This window comes from Acyrthosiphon pisum, chromosome A1 (assembly GCF_005508785.2).
Source record: "Acyrthosiphon pisum isolate AL4f chromosome A1, pea_aphid_22Mar2018_4r6ur, whole genome shotgun sequence".
NCBI lineage: Eukaryota > Metazoa > Arthropoda > Insecta > Hemiptera > Aphididae > Acyrthosiphon > Acyrthosiphon pisum.
Genome location: NC_042494.1, coordinates 63682670 through 63700267, shown reverse-complemented (window position 1 = coordinate 63700267; position 17598 = coordinate 63682670). Strand labels below are relative to the sequence as shown.

Here is a 17598-nt window from a genome sequence, read left to right as displayed (position 1 = left end):
TATATTTTATTTGGTACTATTATAAGTTAAGATATTTCATAGCCGGTTGAAAAATAACAAATACAAATATATTTATAGAAACTGTTAAATATATAGTAGACAGCAGCCTCTAAGTAATAGATCACTTGCTAGTTTCTGTCTACTATAGCCCACCCCAAAAATTATTTCTATATACACCACTGTCTTCAAGTGTATTTAAGAATTTCAAAAATCAGAATTTGAATATATTCAAAATTCAAGCACAAAAATAGGAAAAAACATACTTAAAAAATTACCCTGTATTCAAATTAAACAATATCCATTATAGATGTTAAATGTATAATGTATAATACATTTAACAAATAGGACAAATTTAGTACATTTTAATAAAATGATTAGGTTGGTATATAATCAAACATAACTAATAATTATAAAATAAATGTAATGACATTAAAAAACAAAAAGAAATAAATTTAGATATATAATATACATACATGAATAGTTATTTAAAATTATAAGTATATTATTATAGAAAGTATTAAAGTAACTATAAAGAAAATAAATAGTTAAATAACAACAAATGAATAATTCCCTAGCCCTTAAGTACTGAAAAAACTTGTTTAATTAACATACTTTGTATGATTATGAAAAAAAGTTTGTAAAAACAACCACACATCCTCCAATCGGGGCAGATATTCTACATTAAAAACATGGAACATTTTGAAATATACACCAAATGCTTTTCAAATTGTAAGTTATTAAGTTACATAATTGACTGCATTAAAATTTATCAAAATTTGTTTGAAGATCAAATAAATAAATGTATCAACAATCAATATACATGGTTGGATAGGACTATATATGAATATATGATATAAGAATGGATAGGCCATTCCTATATAACAAAAAAAGGGGACTAAGCCAGGAATGTGGATGAGACAAACTGCCAGGACCCAAGCCCAGATTATGGGGGAGGGGGGGGGGAACTTTAAATAATGAACATGCCAACAATTTTGTTTATGTTTTTTTTTTTGAGCATTTTAGATTACCGATTTAACTATTCAAAAAGGTAGTATAAGAAAATAATATTTAGCTCTTGTATATTAGGTATTTCAGTTAAAAGTATTAATGCATATTAAACTAAACTTTAAAGGACCATAGTTAACAACCTAGCGAACCAAAATTGATTATTAAATGATGTCAAATTTTGACTGTCAAAATATTCAGAAAAAAGTTTTACCAGAATCGATCAAAAAATATAGTGGTCATCATTTGAAAAAATTAAGTTGATTTTATTATTGGAACAACTGCGTGTTTAAAAATTTTGAAAATGTAAAAAAACTTGCCTGTTAAGAATAAATAAACACGTCTTATTTGTTTTAACGAAATTCCATATCATTGATTCATAATTGTTAAAAAAAAAACCGCGTCCAATGACATATGATACACTCTGTATATTTTTTGTATGGTAAAAAATTATAATGTTAAGTCGTTAATATGTAATGATACAATTATTTTGAAGTTAAAGTTGAAAAGGGGCCCACTGAGTGTAAGGTGTCTTGAGGCTCAATTGATCCTTAATCCGGGCTTGCCAGGACCGTCCTTAGGATTTGCAAGGCCCAGGGCGAAAACCAATTTTACCACTTTTTTCAAACGCGAGACCCAGGGTCTGAGCTCTGCTCGCCCCCCCCCCCCTTAAGGATGGCCCTGCAGACTGCTATTATATAGTGCTCTCACATCAGCAAAGGGTTTTAAGTTTTGGTGGCCTATCCATTCTTATAATATTATCAGCTATAGAACAGATAGAACCTTCATTCAGTGCTATTTTTTTTAAAAGTTCTTCAATTTCCAATGGAGTTTCAGTAATTTTTGTGATTGAATTTTTGGAATTATTGATTCCATATTTTACATGATATTTTTTCCGTTCTCGTCTTTGTTATTTTTCTTGATAAAGGAAGTAGCACACTATGTAACAAGTACAAAATTGTTAGGTATTTTGAATCTGAAAATACAGCAATTTAAAAAATGGTTAGAACTGAGCGGAATGGTAAGTTATCTTATTTACAAAATACCGACTACTAATAACATTAGTTCTATAGTCAAGGATGCCCGGAGAGGGGGCAGTGGGGGGGGGGCATTACAACATTAGAATTTTTTTACATAAACCTGGTCTTAGGTATTCAGCGACTATTCGAAAATCCTTGTACCTAACAAGTCATGTAGGTATTTAATCGTAAAAAAAAACATTACGATTATTTTTCATTTGATAAACAGAAAAGGTAAACTCTTATATTGGATTATTTATATTTAATTTCTTGTTAATACTTTATTAAAAATAAAATTCTACCATCATATCTTTAAATTTAATGTTTTTGTGAATTAAATTAATTACATTCAAACTTTAAGTATGAATTTTTTCATTTAATACAAGAATACAATTTGTACCTGGATACTTAGTAAATAGCCAATATTATTTGCCCAATAAGGTCAATTTTAATTTTTTAATTTTCATGAATATAACTATTACTTAAATACCTAATTAATAATTCAGTTATAAATTATAATGTAGTATTTTTAATTATTTAAAAGTAACTCTTTCTTTAAACATATTTTTATTTTACTAATTTAAATGTAATAATAAGTACCTACTACAGTAGATTTAAAAAAATATATTAATGATAGTATTACAAAATATGAGTAGATGAAAGATTTAGTGGTCAATCTTCCCATAAGTATTTAGGTACTTACAATTTTTTTTGCCCTCCCTGAGTTACATTTCTGCGGGTATCCCTGATTATTGTACCTGCCTAATAATTAGGAATTTGTTTTTAAATGTTATCCTTTATTATATGGTATCTATTAGATACTAAACGAACCATTTATTTGAGACAATAAAGTCACTACTATCTATTACAGTGGCTCTATTTCAAAAGCATATTTATAATATTGTGAATTTGTGTAGGTACCAAAAATTAAATAAATCATGATAATTTTACAAACTCTTCAATGCATTATTATTTACTATATATTATGCTGTTTGTTTTAAGCAATGTCTGCAAGGGACTTAATATTTAAATTGTATAGTTGTGTACCAGTAAAATAAACTAAATAATATATTTTGAACTGTGATTTGTGGAGTACTTACTATTGGTTAAATCTGGTGTACTTGATAATTTTTCTAAAATAATTCTACTCGCACTATCTTTTACCAGTTCATCCCAAAATTGTAATGATATTTAAAGATGCTTCTTCAAATTCTATAATAAAACAATCGTTACTATTATATTCTAGTCTGTGAAAGTCAATATCTACCAAAAATTGAAAACAACAATACTTATTAGTTATTTTTAATTATTTATAACTCAATACATTACAAATATTATTATTTAGTAAGCAGATACTTTAGTATAGATTCATTAAATGCCATGTCCACAGTAATTATTAGGGTCACAATGATAAATTCATTTTGAGAATCTTGTATACTGTATTTAATCAAATCTTTTCTATCATTTCCATAATGAGTGAAGTTTTTTGACAAAGGAATGAAATACACAGTGTAAAAAATACATGGTGACCAATACTTTTGAATCTGAAAAATTAATAACTTATTGTTAGACATTTTTCATTTTATGATTAATATAGCATATAAATAAATATTTATACAAATATTTAAAGTTAAACTATAAGATTGCCTAATGATGGGCAACTCTGGTATTTATAGGTAGGTACTAAATAATGTAGATTTTATATACATAGATACTTATAGGAATCACACTACAAACGTCTATTACTGAATTCACTATTTTTTTTTCTATGGAATATTGTAATAATACAAAATATTATTACAGTAGCACCTACCTACTGGAAATAATTTATTTGTAATAATATCATTACATGCATTCTAGAATTTTTTCATGTAGGTTTAAACAATTTCTAATTTTGACATTTGTTTTAAATGTTTTATAACGGTTTAAAACGAATAAACATATTATGTTTAAAACAGTGTAAAACCCAAGTGAATATTGTTTTTTTTTTCTTAAACTGTTTTTTTGTTCAAAATGATGTTATAAACAAAACAAATTGTTTGAGTTTTAAACTGTTTTAAAAATAGGTACTGTTTGAAACACTATTTTAAACTGTTTTTTATCTATTTATTTATTTATTTATTCAGCCAGAACAATTAAATAGTTACAATAAAATACTTTAATAATAGGTAGCTGATATGAATACCAACTGAGCTATAATCTTGTATCTGGTATCGGAGTTCACCGACATTTCAATTTGTTTAAAGTTAAATACTTATACAAATAAAAATATGATAATTAAATAAACATAACAGGATAAAAGAAACTTTAGAAACAAAAGTTAACATCAGCATTACATATTATAAGTGCATATTAATATATTATACAATATTATGTTCAGACATATTGACTTTTTATGATTTTATTGATACACACATTATCATCAAGATCACTAACTATTTTATGTATTGCCTTTTTTATTCAATTTGTATTAACTATATCATTGGTATTATTGGATTGACTTTCACATAACTTTTTATTAAACTCTTTACTTCGTTATTTACACTGTTGAAAATAGTTTTTCCCATGTACCTAATTAGGAGAATTTCTAGAACTAGTTAATTAAGTGCATGGTTCTGTATGGATTTAACTAAATTTTGTCTAATGTATAATTTATAAACAGATAATATATTAGTATGGTTGAATAATTCCTCTGATGACTGATGGGTATTTTAATGGTAGGGAGTATGCTACTTTTACAACCATATTTGTGTAACATACAAAGTATTGATATCTGTTCTGTTGATGCCTCTCCAACATGTTATGCCATATAATAAAATCGAATAACACAGTGTCAGGTAAATTTGTCTTCAATTCATGATTTATCAAGGGATCAAATTTTTTAAAATAATACTGTTAAGCTCTTCATTTTATTTTAGATTCTGAGCGGAGCGATGAATGTATTGATTTTACGATGTGTTTTTTTTAATTTTTTAATTTTTGTGTCTGTCATCACCTTTTTGGACCTTAAAAATGCTTAGATTTTCTTAGTATATTGTTTCAAAGGCAGATGAAAAAAATCAAAAATCCATAGTCACAATTTTTTGCAAATTATTTGCAAATTATTTTGAAATTCATAAAAAATTTTCTTTTTAAATCGAAGATTTGGAAATTTAATACAAAATTCTTCGTAAATTTGTCTACCTTTATCAAAAAATAAAAAATGCCTACAAGAAAGTCAAATTAAATTTTTAAGCGCGTATGAAATTCGTATTTTTATAACATTTGATATTCACTCGATTTGTCATGTAACGATTTCTTATTTTATTGTAATTAAAAAACGAATGACTGTAGATATTCGAAAATTTCACTGAATGTTTATATTAGCAGTTTCTATACACCATACAATTTTGAAAATAATTTGACTTGAGCTTTTTACGAACCATTTTAAATTTTTATTTTTATTTTTTTTTTTTATATGAGTATCAATAAAATTGTATTTGTTGGATAAAAAAGCGTGAAAATTTAATGCAAGGCTCCTGATATATTGTTACAATGGCAGTTGAAAAATATTAAAAATGCATAGGCACAATTTTTTTTTATAAGCATTTAATGTAGAAATTTTATCACATTTAAAATGTAATAATTATTTTGTAGTTAAAAATGTATAGAATTTTTAACTCCTATAGCTAAGGATTGAAAATTTAAAACAAGATTCCACGTAAATAGGTTATATATAAGTTACTTTATTCACCTAAGTAGTTAATATCATCAAATATACTTAGTAATACCATAGGCTGACTAACAGTTTTCGCTCAGAATCGTTTTTCTTATACAATGATATTATATCATTGAATTCAAATTTAACACCATCCATTACAGTGACCCACTTGTTATACCTACTGTACAGTAGAGCGACATCCACTTACCCACCTTTTTGATATTATGTATATGTTCTGACCATTTTAGGTTAAAATCTATCATCACTCCTAAATATTTGAATGATAATACCATTTTAATTGGTTTACAACTACAATTTGTCATATCAGTTCCACATTTATGTATCATAAATATATATCCAACAGGAAGCTATAAAGTATAGTAATTATTGGCATACAAACTGATTTGTTTATGTTAAGTGATATCAGATTTTTTTCCATCCAGTCATAGATATACCGTAAATCAATTTCGACAATATGTTTCAATTATTCCCAATTATCTTCGAAATTAACTAGTGCTATGTCATCCGCGAACATGAATAATTCACCTTTTAATAAAGATGCAGGTATACCTAGTGAATATATATTAAACAATATAGGGCCTAATGATTTACCTTGAGTGACTCCAGTGATCAAGGGACTCCTTCAGTGTTAAAAACAGTGAAAACGTATTTACTATACTACACTTACTTATGGTAATAATGTGAAACGCTTTAGGCATTTTTCTGATAAAGTTGTCACTGTCATCGTCCAAAAATGACCTTTTTCGATTGTTATCCATGTCGTAGAAGATATACCAAATTCAAAGATCAACCGCGGTTGTATTTTACTTATAAATTAGGTATATATAATCGATTTAGATATGATTTATAAACTGATACTATAACGAAACTGTTTTTAAGATTTTATACTGAGCGGTAACTATTTGAATATTATATTGTACGTAGAAACAAAGTATCACCCTGGCTGCTCGTTAGTGTTTTTTTCATTTTCAGCCATCAAAAATATAAACAGTTTTGATCGTATTTTTTATTATTTCATTATTATTACACAGATATTTAATTGTTTAAAATAAGTAAACTACATGCAAACTACATGCAAAATATCTGTAATTTACTTATTTACTCAATTATATTTTTATTTATTTGCATTATTATACCTACAATAAAACTTTCATTTAACCAACAAAATTTTCTGTTTAACAAAATAATTTTGTGAACCATGCCAAATTAGAACCACATTTGTTTAATATTCTATTTAACAAATTTGAAATTTCCATCAATAATGCGATTTTTTTTTTGTTTCTCACGGAATGTTAGGCGTGTGTTCATCAAAGTTCTACCATATTTAGAGATATCCAGACCATCGTTTTTTAGTAAAGTTGATAATTTATTTAAACAATTATTATGAGATACATTAAACTCTATAAATTCCAAGTTTTTAGTAAATCACATAATATATACCCATTTTGTTATATTTTGAAATACATACATAGTAGTCTCAACAGCAGTGAAGCTTGAGTCTTTTAAATCGAGTAGACGTTGAAAAAAAATTAAAAGTACTGCGAGAAATATCCGAAAACGACCTCCTAAAAGTACAGACTATATATACTTGTACTTACAATTTTCGCAACAAGAACTTTTGTAGAGAAAATAATGGTTTCGAGTGAAACGACATATTTTTTTTTTACATTATTATAAAAATTGTTTACCATTGTCACCTACGACCTACCTATACGTGAAAAAGACGCATACCCGAGAATGTTTTTTTAGCTGCCGAGTGCATATTATTATTAAATAATAATAATAATAATAATAATAATAATAGTATGAATTCCTGTCGGTATTATACCATAACTATGTACCAATATATGGTTTTAACATTTAACCGTTGTGTTGACTCCTGTGAGACTTTTATTATATTCACGTTTGGAAAGTAGACTTTAGATTACTTATATAACTTTTAAAATTATTTAAGTAAAAACGATTATTTAAATATATTATTATCTATTATAGTCAAAGCCTCACAGGCGGGACAATATTTTTTCCTATACCATACAACATAAATTCATAACATAGGCACCAATAATAAATATCTTATAACAAAAAACGAGATGATTATTATCGAATAGCTGGAAAACAATTTTCATTAACTTCATCAGCCTTTCGTTAAATATTCTGTTGGAGTGGATGAACAATATTGCAGGCTTGTAACCAATAACGCTATCGTTTAAATGTCCAATTGATAGATAAAATTTTGGACACAAAAAAATGCATTTAAGATTCCTTAAAACACTGACGATATTGTGCATTATTAATTATTATTATATAAAAACGAATTACGAACGCTAACGTGGTGTATAAATTACAAGTATATATTCATAGGACCAAATATAAATAGGCATATGCTGGTGGCTGAAAAACTATGAAAGTAGAAAATCGTCATGAAGCCCACAAGACATACGCGATGATTTCGTCGTATATAGTATATACTATATACTATAATATTATAAATTATTCACCAGACGGGTTTTCATTAATTTATATAATAATATTATTATACTCTCAAAATTGAAATAAAGCCAATTGAATTCATTAAATTGTTTCATTCTAATCAAATTCTGTGACGTGAAAACGAAATTGAATAATTAAAAATGTGTCCGGTTGTCCTGTGCAGAGAAATGAAGAATTCAATTTGTTTTAAATGATTTTCAAAATTCTCAAGAATATCCAATGAATACTAAATTTAAAAATTATAAATTAGATCTGAGTAGTAAATATGAGAAAATATCCCCCAAAATAAAAATCGATTATTTTCCACGATATCATATACCTATATAATATACACATCATATGATAGTAAAAAATTCATCGCCCTACAGGGAACACGACATAAGTATAATTTTTGTTACTAACATTCCCGTCCTGACAGCGTGACGATCACATAACACATTATATCTATGTAACGTATAGTCAGGCACGTACAAAAAAAAAATTAGGGGGTTTATAGTCGATTTCTGGGGGGTTCATAATCTATATACATAAATAAATTACACAACTATTTATTTTAGTTTAACCCCCCCCCCCCTTGTATACGTGCTTGCCCGGCCTGCACATAGAAAATACAAGAAAAAAGGTATTCAAAACTATAAATTTGCTTATATTATGTATATACCTATGTTTAAAATATTATATTATGAATTACAGTTTATGTAAGTTTGACGAATATGAATCAATAATATCGTGTGGTTTTCTACGATACTATATACATCCCGACTGGACGAAAATACAAATAAATAATGTCTAATGATATCGAAGCACAAAAGTTATAATTTATACATTTTTTTCAAACAGTTTGAAAAAACAATAAAAGTTTCTACTACTGTCTCGTCACGAACCACAATTTTGTTATATTATACTTACAGGTCAGGTAGCTAGTTCACATACACACACACGCACACACACACACTTAGTTGATTTTATCAAAACATTTAATTATATATTACATCTATGTAGACAGCTCAGACCAATATTTGATACGTAAAAAAACGTTAAGTACACATTTGAAGCGCAGTGTCGTCGTATACGTTGCACATGTCATCACAATAATAATGTACGCTTTGTGTTTATGATACAGTATTGTTCAATATTATTATATATTACAGCATTTAATTTTGAAGGTGTCATGTAATATATTATAATATTATTTCCACGCGAAACACTGCACGGCTGTCGTTCCCATCTGGTTTTCAAGTGTAAACTGTATATTATTTGGATAGGTACGGTTGATTTTGACACGACAACATCACAAATAGTACAAACGTATTATTGGTTTGTTGTTTTTGTATTGATATTATCACCTGTTATCAAGTATAAAAAATAATAAATGGAATATTCGTGCGAGTAATACCCATCGCACTGCAAATTTCAAACTTATGGTTACATTTCGATTACCAATATATACCATAAGACCCTAGAACACATAAATTATGCGACATAACGATATGGTATTGGAAAACAATATTTTTAAGCCAGGGCTGATAGCAGAGGTTTCAAATATACCTAAAATATTTGATATTTGTGAGCAAAAATATAATTAATTTTAATAAAAAAAGAAAACTTACAGGTTGGTTTTTTTAAAAATTCTTTTCCGTTGTATTTTGCAATTTTTTACGACCACTAAATAGAAATTGACCAGATTACCAGAATAGGTAAGAGAAGAAGAGATAATTGGGAATGTCCAGCCACCTTTCGGAATCTCTTAGCCAGAACCTAAGCCAAATCCGTAAAATTATATGGATTTCTTCAAAACACACACACACACACACACACACACACACACATATATTACGTATATATAATATTCATATTCACACCTAAGTTATAAAAACTAATTTGGACGGAGTAACCTCATGTAACTACATATTTTACCATAGTAAAAAAGTATTTGATGATTGACTATCAATTATCATAATAATAATATTGAATACTGAGGGGTGCCGGGGGGAGTTCGCAGAGTAGTCAAGTGCTTACCTTGACTACCCCATGCACACGCTTATGATAATAAAATATATTAATGTAACAAACATACCTACATATTATTATATTATACATATTAAGTATATGAGTAAACGTGTTACGTGTAGTAATGAGGTGTAAAGATGTATACCTAATTAATGTATAATATTGTATGCGTAAAATGTATTACTAATTTATTATTGATGTAGGTACTATAGGGGCTAACTTAGCACATTCAAAGTGTGGGTAGTTACGACTTACTACGAGTAGTTACTTTATACTTATGGACTAGGTACAACACTAAAATAGGTTATAAAAATTGGTATGAAGATAAAGTGACTGATAAACCGTTTATTTTAAATACCTCAACAGTTTTTTTAGTAATTTATAGTCGTCTAGATATTATATACTGTAAATTTGAACGAAATAAGTGACTCGCTGTCTCGGGATATTTAAAAAAGTAAATATATAGGTACACCTCTAGGTGCTCAAAATTGAATATATAAAAATAAACTATTTAGAACAATGGTGTAAAATAATATATCTAGCAGACTCAATTAAAAAAAATTTATTTGAAACATTTTTATTTTCATCAAACTGTATCCGGTATGAAATATTCTATTTAATATTTACTTGACAATATTTTTCAAGATAAATAATTTCTGTGCAAGCATTCAGAACAATAATATTTTGCGTGAATCTTTGTGAAAGTCGAATTTCGCTCTACCTTTCTGAAACACCCGATTACAGCTGAGATTAATATTGGGAAGAATTTGAAACATGGTGCGGTCACAATAATGCAGGATAATAATAATATATATTATATATTTATATAGGTACATAGCATATACCCATAATATGACTTCTGCTGCACGGTAGAGTAGATGTATGTCTGGATGTATAGGTATGAACCTTATACCTATACCTACGTGACTAGGTATATAACCCGACTTGTTATAGCTAATTCGTGTCAGAATAGAAATTATTCACTTTAATACGGAAATATAAAACATTTCTACAATTGCACATTGTTCTTCATACGTGCAAAAATTTATTTACCAGCATACAGCTATATGTTCATTAGTTTTCAAATTATTTTGCTTTCGAAAATGGTCGCGAAAGTATAAATTCAAATAAGTCGAATTAAAAGAAGGTTCAATAAACTCGAACCATTTACTTTTAGGCAGTTAAGCAGTACCTATAAACAAAGTAAATCAACATTTTATTAGTACAGTATATTTTAATGTGTCTGAAGTTAGCCCCCCCCCCCCCACTTTATAAGACATTTTACAAAATTAGTGTAAGTAATCTTATTTTCTCAATTTGTAACCATTTGTAATCAAGTTTTTAGAATTTGTAACCTCATATTTTTCAAGTATTTTAAACATATAACGAAATACCTAACACTATATTATAATATTCGGTAGGTAGGTATCTAGAATGACAGCGTTAAGTTAAATAATGAAATACAAACGTTTGTGGTTGATTTATAAATTATTATTTTCATATTGTATTGTGTATATTGTGTTTATAAATAAATAACGATTTTAATCATAAAAAAAACTGGAAATTGCATGATTAAATACTAGGTAGGAAATTCAATAACCATAGTCTATAAAGGATTTGTTTGCAGTTCGAGTAGTATAAAATGGCCGATGAAAACAAAATATATATTATTATTTATTAATAATTATTCGAGTATAGGTACCTACGAGGGTTGGATGTTTCTATTTCTATATAATTATTTTTCTATTTTAATCATCGTGATTAATATTCGGAACACTAAAAATTCACCAGGAAAATGCATTTCTATCTATACTTTGTTACATATTATGTATTATAGCCTATAGCAGGGATGGGCAACTCAATGCAACTAGAGGGCCAATATTAAATGTGAAAAAATCTAGTGGACCAGACAACATAGAAAGCAAAAAAAAAATCTAATGTTAATTGTTAACTATACTACTATAAAAAATATAATATTATTTACATTTAATAATTCAATACTAGATAAGAATTTATATCTACGTTTTCCGTTAAACATTATATGGATTTCAATAATTTTATAAATATGATAAAATAAAATACAGAAAAATACAGAAAAATCTTAAAATTTTATATTTTTATAAACTAAATTGAAATGTAGCACGGGCCAGTGAAAAATGGTATACGGGCCGGATACGGCCCGCGGGCAGCCAGTTGCCTATCCCTGACTTACAGGATATAGGTACCTATATAGTAATATTTACAACATGTCGTAGGTAGTACAATACTGATAAATATCTTTTAAAAGGACGTTAAACTCGTACGTGTTGTCTCAGTCACAATAGTAGGTATACAACTCAGCAAATATGAACAGAAATTCAGCAGATCCAATTTAGTGTGCATATATTTCAAAACTGGGGGTTCTCTCTAATTCTCTCCATATTTTGAGCCTATGAGTAGTATATAATTTATATGTATTATCAAATTTAAAGGTAAGAAATAGGAACATTATCCCAGGACTCGGGAGTGGCCGTCAATGGGCGTCTCCCCTTTTCCTGTCTTTCTATTTATTTTTCTTTTAATTTTATCTCATTTGCTTATTATGTATACATGTATTACTATAAATACAGATTGGAAATAAACCTTATTTTGCAATAAATAAAATAAAATTTTAAACCTCGGCTGCGGGTGGTATTTTTCTTAGTGCCGCCATCCCCCACCTGGGCATGGCAGATACCTAAGAGTGCCCACTAAAAAAATCTATCAAACTAACAAACACACGTGTTTAACCTACAGTACCCTCCCCCACAGTTAAAAACCATCCAATGGCATAAGTTTCCGAGGGTTAATTGATAAAAAAATAAAAAAATAAAAAGAACATTATTCATGTTTTACGTTAGGTACTATACGTTAGGTTTTTTTTAATTTTTAAGGGAAGTGTAAATTATTGCAGTTTAAAAATTCATATAACTCTTGTAAAATTCAAGGGTATAAACATAGATAATTTCCTTACCATTTAATTTTATAATGCGTCAATTCACTCTAGTATACTCTCCACATAAAATTGGTTATGATGAAATCAAATTTGGTATTGTAAATCACCGTTATGGTACAAAACTATGAATGTTTACATACGTTAAGGTCCGTGGACTTACGTGACTCCTGCTCCCTCCCCCCTTAAACCGAGGAACTGGCCAGGGTTTACGTTTGTAAAACGGAGAAATCACATACAAGTGAGACGTTCTCTTACCCACTTACTAAAAAAAATTAACCTGAGCAGTAATCTGTTATTCTGGGTTGGGCCCTTTGATAATTGATCAGAATATTTACATTATACTCGAACTATTCATATATAATAATAACTGGCAAGTGACAAATGTACTTAATAAACTATGAAATAACAAATAACTAATAACTAATAAGTAGGTAATAACCTTTGTTTTTTATCAGTATTAAATTATATTTTATATTACAAGGATTGACAATAACCATATAATTACATATAATATTTAAAATCTATATTAAAAAAAGGTGGGTAAGTGGATGTCGCTCTGCTGTACAGTAGGTTACAAGTGGGTCACTGTATAATGGATAGTATTAAATTTGAATTCAATGATATAATATCACTGTATAAGAAAAACGATTCTAAGCGGAGACGGTTTTTCAGTCTAGTTATTAGACATACATATCATAGGTATACTTATCTATAGTAATAAAAAAAAATTGACCTATAATAGGTAACAAAAATAAATTCCAATTTAATCATATCACAATATCCATTAGGTAACGCGTTATACATCAACAACAAACCGTGGTACTATCATAGATATATAATAGTATACTTTAGAAGTTTCAAGTACCCACAAATAATATTATACTATCACAACAAAATAACTAAAATAGTTATTCCAGGGTTTTTTAATATGTAATTTCGTCCAAATTTGAACTTAAAATTACTATAAAAATAAACTGTGCTTATGTATTTCTTAGAATTGTTGGTAACAGAATTAAATATTTACGTGGAATCTTGTTTTAAATTTTCAAACCTTAGATATAAAAGTTGAACATTTTTATAAATTTTTAACTAAAAAATAATTATTCAATTTTAAATTTGATAAATTTTGTCAAATTTCAACTTCAAATGCTTATAAAAAAATAATTGTGCCTATGTATTTTTAATATTTTTCAACTGCTATTGTAACAATGTATCAGGAGTCTTGTATTAATTTTTTACACTTTTGGCCCAATAGATAAAACTTTTATTGTTATTTATAGAAAAAAAAACTAAAAAAATTAAAAACTTACAATGTCCGTCAACAGCTCAGAGTCAAATTATTTTCAAAATGTTATCGTATATATAAAATGCTAATATAAACATTCAGTGAAATTTTCAAGTTTCTACAGTCATTCGTTTTTTAATTATAACAAAATAAGAAAATCGTTACCTACGTAAGAAATCGAGTGAATATCAAATGTTGTAAAAATATGAATTTCAAACGCTCATAAAAATTTAATTTGAGTTTCTTATAGACATTTTTTTTTAGATAAAGGTAGATTATCCTATAAGGAATCTTGTATTACATTTTAAAATCTTAGTTCTAAAAAGAAAAATTTTTACGAATTATTAACTCAAAATAATTTGCTAATTTTCGTGATTTTTACATATTTTGTCAATTTTTGAACTTAAAATGCTAATAAAAAAACTGTGACTAAAGATTTTTAATATTTTTCAAATGTCATTGTAACAATAGTGTCAATTTTTTCGACAACAGATTTTGCATAAAAATTCCCGTTTTTCCTTAATTTTTCTTTTGTTTTTCACGGCGCTTTTGAAAACTCTTGGAAAAATTTTACTTTTGACCCCCAAAAGTACCAACTAGATTCACTTTCCTATGAGAAAAGGTACTGTTGAAGAAAATCCAAGCACTTTTACTGTCCTAAAAGGTGATGACAGACACAAAAAAAATTTAAAAAAAAATAAAAAAAAAACACACATCATTGTAAAATCAATACATTCATCGTTCCACTCAGAATCTAAAATTGACTACAATACAAATTATTAGAGATACCTAAAATGTAGAACCTTAATTAAAATATATTGTCAGTTTTTTCTGTTTCTAGTTTCTACAGTATCATATTATATAATTATATTGTAATGATTTATAACCAAGCGGCAAGCACGTCCACAGAAAACAGTTTAGTGAGGATGAATTGAACCCCATCCACCCTAATACGTGTCTGTTTATAAGATATCATATTGTTGCTATTCATCGGTATATCATATTTATAATTTATATAGAATATTGTAGTTTGTAATAGTTTGTTGCTCTTTCGTGAAATATCAAATAAGCACTCGACGCGCGACCACCTATATACCGTATATTATACCTATAACTATGTGGATGTCTATATGATGGTTGGCGATGTCTGCAGACCACCGTAAAAATTGAATTTAAATATTATAACAACCGTATAATTTATCAATGTACTAGGTATATTAGGTATGTATGTATGTATGTGTATATGTATATATGTATTATTATTATTATTATTAAAGTATTTTAAACTTCACCGTTAAAATGCCAGAAAAATCGTCATTTATTCATTCTTGACAGTTGACACATTAACACACACGCGCACAAAACAATAGCGTCATGTGCAGTGGTAGGTATAGGTAATATTATATATATATATTATATAGGTAGTAATAATTATATACTTATAAATACACCTATCACCTACTAACTTTAATAGGTATAGCACGCGTACTCGTACGAACGACACCGTCGTTAAAACGAACAACCGCACGACTCATTAGATGCGTATTTTTGTATATATTATAGTATTTGTATGTACGTTTTACAGTTGTGGTAATGATTTACGAACAAAATATGATATATGATAACATTATAGTTCATAATAAAATGTGCATACGTTACGGCGGCACGCTTTATTCACATATATAATTAATATATTGTTATTCGTTTCACAGAATTCGCTATTCAACATTGTTTTCTCATCAAACTATCACAGTAACATACTATTATGTTGGTATCTACAAGTAATTCCTATGTGCAGTGTACAGTGTACACAGACTAAAAGAAATTTAATTTAATTTTTTTTTGTTTTTTTTCTATGAATATCAATAAAGTTTTATTTGTTGGGCCAAAAAGCGTCAAAATGTAATATAAGGATCCTGATATATTGTTACAATAGCAGTTGAAAAATATAAAAATACATAGGCACAAGTTTTTTATAATCATTTTAAGTTCAAATTTCGATGAAATTTATCAAATTGAGAATTTACAAATTATTATTAGTTAAAAATGTATAAAATGTTCAACTTTTATAGCTAAGGATTAAAAATTTAAAGCAAAGTTCCATGGAAGTAATCAATTCTGTTACCAAAAAATCTAAAAAATACATTAACACAGTTTATTTTCATAGTTATTTTAAGTTCAAATTTGAACTAAATTACATAGTATTAAAAAACCAAGAATAACTATTTTAGTTATTTTGTTGTATTTTTATAATATTAATTCAACTTACCGGCTACTGTACTAATAATAAGTAATATCTAACAATAAAATATCTACACTGACTAACCGTTACCGCTCAGAATCGTTTTTCGTATACAATGATATTATATCATTTAATTCAAATTTAATACCATCCATTATTCAATGATCCACTTAAAACCTACTGTACAGCAGAGTGACATCTACTTAACAGATTTTTTTTTAAGGTGTGTCTAATAAATAATACAAAAAATTCAAAATAAATAAGAAGAATGCGTGTAAAAATAAAAACCTCACAATATAGGTAAATATGTAATAATAGGCAAAATTAAATTTCAAATTTCAATTCTATATATAAACATCAAGAAATTAGTTAATTCAATTTTTATTTTTGGATCTGATTTCAAACACGTATTTGGCAAACAAATAATATATGCAAATACATCAAGTCCAGGCTTGCCTATAGGCTATACAGTTAATTATTGTTTTATACATTGGCAAAGCACTATTTGACTTGTAGATTTCAATAATATTTGTATAAGTATGCAATAATACGCATTGAAAATTATTCAAAAATATTTCTCTGCCTTTACATGACATTTTGTACCATAATAGTGATAATTCAATTGAATCCAACATGCAATTCATACCTGGGTGACGTGAAACAAACTGCCTCTGTGAATAAAATAAATTCGTCCCCCTGTCAGTGCTTGCATATGCTAGAACGCTAGAATCGAAAAAATAAATATTTACACTTTAAAATTTTAAACACACTATCAAATTGTGCTAGCAACTATAATTACATAGTCACACATTTTTTCACAAGCGTTTAAACTTAACAATTTTACGAAATTCG

The 17598-nt window shown here is 27.3% G+C and overlaps 1 long non-coding RNA gene across 2 annotated transcripts; it reads right to left on the bottom strand.

Annotated features, from left to right (window-relative positions):
- Positions 1-1413: 1413 nt before the first annotated feature.
- Positions 1414-15898, bottom strand: LOC115033742. Of its 2 annotated transcripts, none has more exons than XR_003839051.1 (4): positions 15797-15898; positions 3381-3568; positions 3125-3236; positions 1414-1981 (listed from the first exon to the last, which is right to left on the bottom strand). It is a non-coding gene; the product is annotated as an uncharacterized LOC115033742 (long non-coding RNA). The 2 variants fall into 2 exon arrangements; XR_003839050.1 differs by lacking the exon at positions 15797-15898 and adding an exon at positions 9145-9797.
- Between the last annotated feature and the right edge of the window lie 1700 nt (positions 15899-17598).